The following is a 7,819-nucleotide window of genomic DNA, read 5'->3' on the forward strand; positions in this document are numbered from 1 at the left end:
TTATGGAATAGTTTGAGGAATATTGGTGTCAGGTCTTCTTTGAAGGTCTGATAGAATTCTAAACTAAATCCATCTGACCCTGGGCTATTTTTGGTTGGGAGGATTTTAATAACTTCTTCTATTTCCTTATAGGATATGGGCCTGTTTAGAAAGTTTACCCGCTCTTGATTTAACTTTGGTATGTGGTATCTGTCTAGAAACACATCAATTTCATCTAGAATTTCTAGTTTTGTTGAGTATAGGCTTTTGTAATAGAATCTGATGATTTTTTCGTATTTCCTCCATTTCTGTTGTTATATCTCCCTTTTCATTTCTGATTTTATTACTTTGGATACTGTGTCTGGGCCTTTTAGTTGGTTTAACTGGGGGTTTATCTATCTTGTTGATTCTCTCAAAGAACCAGCTTTTGGTTTTGCTGATTCTTTGTATTGTTCTCTTTGTTTCTATTTGGTTGATTTCAGTCCTGAGTCTGGCTATTTCCTGCCTTCTACTCCCCTTGAGTGAGTTTGCTTCTTCTTGTTCTAGAGCTCTTGGGTGTGCTGTTAAGTTGCTAGTGTAAGATCTCTCCAGTTTCTTTACCAGGGCACCTAGTGCCATGAATTTTCTCTGAGCACTGCTTTCATTGTGTTCCATAGGTTTGGGTATGATGTGTCAACACTTTCATTAAATTCCAGGACGTCTTTAATTCCTTTCTTTATTTCATCCTTGACCAAATTATCATTGAGTAGAGAATTATTCAGTTTCCACATGTATGTGGGTTTTCTGTTGCTTTTGCTGTTATTGAAGACCAGCTTTAGACCATGGTGGTCTGATAGGGTGCATGGGATTATATCAGTCTTCTTGTATTTGTTGAAGCCTGTTTTATGACCAATTATATGGTCAGTTTTGCAGAAGGTACTATGAGGTACTGAAAAGAAGTTGTATTCTTTTGTTTTGGGGTAAAATGTTCTATACATATCTGTTAAATCCAGTTGTTTCATAACCTCTATTAGTTTTACTGTGTCTCTGGTTTCTGTTTCAATGACCCGTCCATTGGTGAGAGTGGGGTGTTGAAGTATCCCACAATTATTGTGTTGGGCTCAATATGTATTTTGAGGTTTAGTAAAGATTTTTATCTTAATGAGTGTGGGTGCCCTTGCATGTGGGGCATCAATGTCCAGAATTGAGACTTTCTCTTGGTGTATTTTCCCTTTGATGAATATGAAGTGTCCTTCCTCATCATACTTGATAACTTTTGGTTGAAAGTTTAATTTATTGGATATAAATTGGATGGCAACTCCAGCTTGTTTCTTGGGAACATGTGCTTAGTAGACCTTTTCCCATCCTTTTACTCTGAGATAACTTCTGTCTTTATTAATGAGGTGTGTTTCTTGTATGCAGCAAAATGTTGGATCTTGTTTATATATCCAGTCTGTTAGCTTATGTCTTTTTATAGGTGAGTTGAATCCATTAATATTAAGAGATATTAAAGACAGATGACTGTTGGTTCCTGTTATATTTGCCTTTGTAGGTAGTTTTATATGCTTTTGGTTTTCTCCTTTTGGCTTTGTTGTTTAATATCTTGTCTTCTCATTAGTATAGGTATCTTCCTTGTATTAGAGTTCTCCTTCTGGGATCCTCTGTAGGGTTGGACAGGTAGATAGATACTGTTTGAATTTGGTTTTGTCCTGGAATATTTTGGTTTCTCCATCTACATTGATTAAGAGTTATGCTGGGTATAGTGGCCTGGTCTGGCATTTGTGTTCTCTTAGAGTCTGCATGACCTCTGTTCAGGCTCTTCTGGCTTTCATAGTTTCTGTTGAGAAGCCTGGTATATTTCTGATAGGTCTGCCTTTGTATGTTACTTTCCCCTTTTCCCTTGCAGCTTTTAATATTCTTGCTTTGTTCTATGTGTTTAGTGTTTTGACTATTATGTGATGAGAGGATTGTCTTTTCTGGTCCCATTTATTTGGTGTTCTGTAGGTTTCTTGTACCATTATGGCCATCTCTTTCTTTAGGTTGGGAAAGTTTTCTTCTATGATTTTGTTAAAGATGTTTTCAGGTCCTTTGAGCTGGGAATCTTCATTCTCCTCTATTCCAATTATTCTTAGATTTGATCTTTTCATTGTGTCCTGAATTTCATGGACATTTTGGGTTAGGAGTTTTTTATGTTTTGAATTTTCTTTGACCGTTGTGTCAATCTCTTCTACCATATCTTCTACACCTGAGATTCTCCTATTATTTGTATTCTGTTGGTGATAATTACATCTACAATTCCTGACTTCTTTCCTTGGTTTTCTATTTCCTGGTTTGCCTCCATTTGGGTTTTCTTTATTGTTTCTGCTTCCACTTTTAGATCTTGCAACACTTTATGCAATTCCTTCACCTATTTGCTTGTGTTTTCCTATATTTCTTTAAGGGATTTTTTTGTTTCCTCTTTAAGGGCTTCTACCTGAGTACCTGTGTTTTCCTGTATTTCTTTTATTGTGTTATTTATATCCTCCTTAAAGGACTCTGTTATCTTCATGAGATAGGATTTTAGGTCAGTTTCCAGATTTTCAGGGGTATTGGTGTATTCAGGGCTTGCTGTGCTGGGAGAACTGGGTTCTGATGATGCCCACATATACTGGGTTCTGTTGCTTATAGTCTTACCCTTGCCTCTTGCCATCTGGTTATCCCTAATGTTTGCTGGTCTGGGTGACTCTGTCCGGAGTCTGCCTCTTTTGTCCCTGGGTTGCAACAGGTCTCTTGGTAGCCCTGTGGCCCTGGCTGTAACTGGAGAGTATTCTGAGGGCAGAAAAGCTCCTGATTTGTTGCCCTGGCTGCAGTAGATCTCCTGGGAGGCCTTCAGACTGTTGGATCTTTAAAGGAGCAGTCAAGCTGTTGTCACATGAGAAGCTGTCCTCTGGGGGTTGGGGAGTGTCAATAGACTGTGGTTTCTCTTTCCTTGTGTGTAACTACACTCTAGGGAGGCTTTCATTCTTTTGGGTCACTTGCCCTGCATGCATCAGAGCCCCTGGGAGGTCTTCAGACTGTGGTGTCAATTGCCCAGTTGCCCTGTATACAGAGGAACTCCTGGCGTGCCTACAAACTGTGGTGTCCAAGATACAGTGGATCTCCTGGGATATCTCCAGTTGTAGTGTCAGATGCCCTGGGTGCAGCAGATCTCCTGGAATGCCTCAGTTGTGGTATCAAATGTTTTGCATACAGTGGTTCTTCTGGTATGCTTCAGGGTATGATGTCAAATGTTCTGAGTGCACTGGGTCCTCTGGTATGTCTCAGGATATACCCTCTTCCAGGGAGCAGACTAGCTAGTAGTCTGTCCCAGCAAAAAGGACCAGTAGTAGGGGATTGGTATTTGGCGTGTGGGGTTTCGGGGTGGGGGGATGGAGGGTCCCCGAATCCACTGGACCCAGTGGCATCTATGGGTCTTGGGAGTTGGGGGGTTTTATCAATTATGAGTGCAGTAGATCCTGTGGTATATCTGAAGATATAGCCAGGAGAGAATAAAAAAAAAGCCAGCAAAGGCTGAGAGAACAGATTGAGTAAAGTGAGAGAAGAAGGGAATTGGTGCAGAAGATACAGTTAGGAGACAGTTGAGCCAGGAGAAGCTGAGCTAAGCAGATAGGCTGAAACAGTTGCTATAGTAAGGAGCTTCTGGTGTTCACACCATAGATTTCAAGTTGGCTGAAGCATATTAAATAAATAACCAATGACCATAAACCAAAGTATGAAAAACCTAATGTTTATGTAATATACTGCATGTTATGAAGTTAAAAATCACTTAAAACAAATATGAGCATAATAAGTGAGAAAGAGAATGGAAGTAGGCAGGGCAACTGGAAAGATAAAGGAGAAATAGGATTAAATGAATGAAGCAAATAGAAAAGAAAAAGAAAAACATGGCCTTACCCAGGAATGCAGCCTGTACAATACAATGCCAGCCTATGCCTGAAGATATAATAGTGATATGGATGTTATTGGGTTAATCAACCACTTTATGACTGGATTTGGAGCATACTTCATAGGAAGGCATTCATGTCTCCTTTAGTAAACCTGGTCAAAAGCTATGGCTAAAGAAACCATAGTACCTGACAGGGACCAAATATTCTTACTTTGATAATTGCTCTTGTAACAAACTATCTTCTGAAAAGTGTGTGTGTGTGTGTGTGTGTGTGTGTGTGTGTGTGTGTGTGTGCGCGCGCGCGCACGTGCGCACGCATGCACGCACTGCTCTAGGTCTTGGTCAATGGAGTTTCTTTTTGAAGTAGGCAGTGGTTAGTGCAGAGATTCATAAGGTGTCAAGTGTTAATAGTAAGTTAATGTTAGTGTTCAGTCTTAGATGAGATATGTGTATCAACCTGTTCCTACTCTCTGAAGTTAAAATATAAGGCCTAGAGGATAGAGATGAGTACTGAAAAAGATCAGTCCCAACCACTGAATTTAGGTATCCATTTCCCTAAGCATTTTACAGATTAAACACCCTGGCATTCCCCTATGCTGGAACATCAATCCTTCATAGGACCAGAAGCCTCTCTTCTCATATATGCTAAGGCCATCCTCTGTGACATATGTGGCTGGAGCCAAGGGTCACTTCATGTGTACTATTTGGTTTGTGGTTTAGTCCCTGGGAACTCTGGAGTGTCTGGTTGGCTGATATTGTTGTTCTTCCTATAGAGATGTAAACCCCCTCAGCTACCTCAGTCCTTTCACTAACTCCTCCATTGGGGACCTCGTTCTCAGTCCAATGGTTGGCTGGGAGCATCCACCTCTGTATTTGTCAGGCTCTTCCAGAGCCTCTCAGGAGACAGCTATATCAGGCTCCTGTCAACATGCACTTCTTGGCATCTACAATATTGTCTGAATTTGGTGACAGTATGTGGGATGGATCCCCAGGTGGGCCCATCTCTAGATTACCTTTCCCTCAGTCTCCATACTTTGTCTCTGTATTTCCTCCTGTGAATATTTTGTTCTCTATTCTAAGAAGGACTTAAGCATCCATCCTTTGGTCTTTCTTCTTCTTGAGCTTCATGTGGTCATATACATCTTGGATAGTCCAAGTTTTGGGACTAATATCTACTTATTGGTGAAGGCATATCATGTGTGTTCTTTTGTGATTTGGATACCTTACCCAGGATGATATTTTCTACTTCCAACCATTTGCCTACGAATTTCATAAAATCATTGTTTTTGATAGCTGAGTAATATTCCATTGTGTAGATGTACCATATTTTCTGTATCCATTCCTCTGTTGAAGGGCATCTGGGTTCTTTCCAGCTTCTGGCTATTATAAATAAGGCTGCGATGAACATAGTGCAGCATGTGTCTTTGTTGTATGTTGGAGCATCTTTTGGGTATATGTAAAGAAGTAGGATAGCTGGGTCCTCAGGTAGTACTATGTCTAATTTTCTGAAAAATTGCTGGACTGACTTCCAGAGTGGTTGTGGCAGCTTGCAATCCAACAAACAATGAAGCCACAACTTTGTCGAAGTGGCTGGATATAAAATTAACTCAAATAAATCAGTAGCCTTCCTCTACTCAAAGAATAAGCAGGCTAATAAAGAAATTAGGGAAATGACACCCTGCACAATAGTCCCAAATAATATAAAATGCCTCAGTGTGACTCTAACCAAGCAAGTGAAAAATCTTTATGACAAGAACTTTAAGTCTCTGAAGAAAGAAATCAAAGATCTCAGAAGATGGAAGGGTCTCCCAATGCTCATGGATTGCCAGGATTAATATTGTAAAAGTGGCCATCTTGCTGAAAGCAATCTACAGATTCAGTTCCAACTCCATTCTCCATCAAAATTCCAACTCAATTCTTCATAGAGTTAGAAAAATCAATTTGCAAATTCATTTGGAATAACAAAAAACCCAGGCTAGCAAAAACTATCCTCAACAATAAAAGAACTTCTTGGGGACTCACTATCTCTGACCTCAAGCTGTATTACAGAGTAGTAGTGATAGAAATTGTATGGTATTGGTACAGAGACAGGCAGGTAGATCAATGGAATAGAGTTAAAGGCCCAGAAATGAGCCCACACACCTATGGTCACTTGATCTTTGACAAAGGAGCTAAAACAATCCACTGGAGAGAGAAAAAAAAAACATTTTCAACAAATGGTACTGGTTCAACTGGAGATCAGCATGTAGAAGAATGGAAATCAATCCATTTTTATATCCTTGTGCAGAGCTCAAGTCCAAGTGGATCAAGGACCTCCACATAAAAGCAGATACACTGGAACTAATACAAGAGAAAGTGGGGAAGAGCCTTGAACATATGGGCACATAGGAAAATTTTCTGAACAGAACACCAATGGCTTATGCTCTATGATAAACAATAGACAAATGGGACCTCATAGAATTGCAAAGCTTCTGTAAGGCAAAGGACACTGTCAATAAGAAAAAACAGCAATGGAAAGATCTTTACCAATCCTACATCCGACAAAGGGCTAATATCAAATATGCACAAAGAACTCAAGAAGTTAAATTCCATAGAATCAAAGAACCCTATTTAAAAAGGGGTACAAAATTAAACAAAGAACTCTCAACTGAGGAATATTGAATGGCCGTGAAACACCTAAAGAAATGTTCAATATCCTTAGTCATCAGGGAAATGCAAATCAAAACAACCCTGAGATTCCACCCCATACCATCAGAATGGCTAAGATGAAAAAATTCAGGTGACAGCAGATGCTGGATATTTTGCTTACTTACATTTCAAATGTTAGCCCCTCTCCCGGTTTCCTCTGCAGAAACCCCCTATCCCATCCCCTCTCCCTCAAATTTTGACTTCTGTGTTACACACAGTTGTTTTAAGATATACTGCTCTTCATTTAACATTCTCTTATTTTTTGCATTATATGTAGTGTATTTGAGAAATAACTTTTTAAAAAACATTTTTACTGGTGTATACTGTTTGTGTGGTTAGTGATTTTATTAAAATCACAGAAGAGTTTTTTTGCCTTTCTTTGTTTACTTGCTCAGCCATAAAGAGCAGGAATGTCAGCAGCCTGAACTTTCTAAAGTACTTTCATACACTCCTTTAGAGAAAGACCTGGGTCAGGCTGGAGGATGTGTACCACGTTTAGAACCCTAGGTATTAGGCATCTCTTAAATCCCCCTCTTTCATTTTCTCCTGTATCCTGATGTGGGACAAAACCATGTTTGCTTTACTGGGGAAGAAAAATGTGGAAATAGTAAGAGTGACACCAAGAAGAGCCACTAATTTTAAATGAATATGTGGATTTGATTAAAATACAAGCTTTAATGTTTTAATTATTGAGAAGATGTACTGAATTTCATGGCAGAAATTGAGAAAACGGTGGACCTACCCCAGTGAAGCTTATGATAGCCAGAGGTTTTTTTATTTTTATTTTTTATTAACTTGAGTATTTCTTATATACATTTCGAGTGTTATTCCCTTTCCCGGTTTCCGGGCAAACATGCCCCTCCCCCCTCCCCTTCCTTATGGGTATTCCCCTCCCAGCCCTCCCCCCATTGCTACCCTCCCCCCAACAGTCTAGTTCACTAGGGGTTCAGTCTTAGCAGGACCCAGGGCTTCCCCTTCCACTGGTGCTCTTACTAGGATATTCATTGCTACCTATGAGGTCAGAGTCCAGGGTCTGTCCATGTATAGTCTTTAGGTAGTGGCTTAGTCCCTGGAAGCTCTGGTTGCTTATAGCCAGAGGTTTTATTCCAGAATATGGAGCTTATAAAAATTACCATAGGTTGAATGGGGAAGATAGTGAATTGGCATGCTTGGGCAGTGAATGACACATTGAACAGGAGTAGCAAAGAGGCAGAGCAATTAGTACAGTGGCCACAGAAGAAGCCAATG

This window comes from Rattus norvegicus, chromosome 1, assembly GCF_036323735.1.
Source record: "Rattus norvegicus strain BN/NHsdMcwi chromosome 1, GRCr8, whole genome shotgun sequence".
Classification (NCBI taxonomy): domain Eukaryota; kingdom Metazoa; phylum Chordata; class Mammalia; order Rodentia; family Muridae; genus Rattus; species Rattus norvegicus.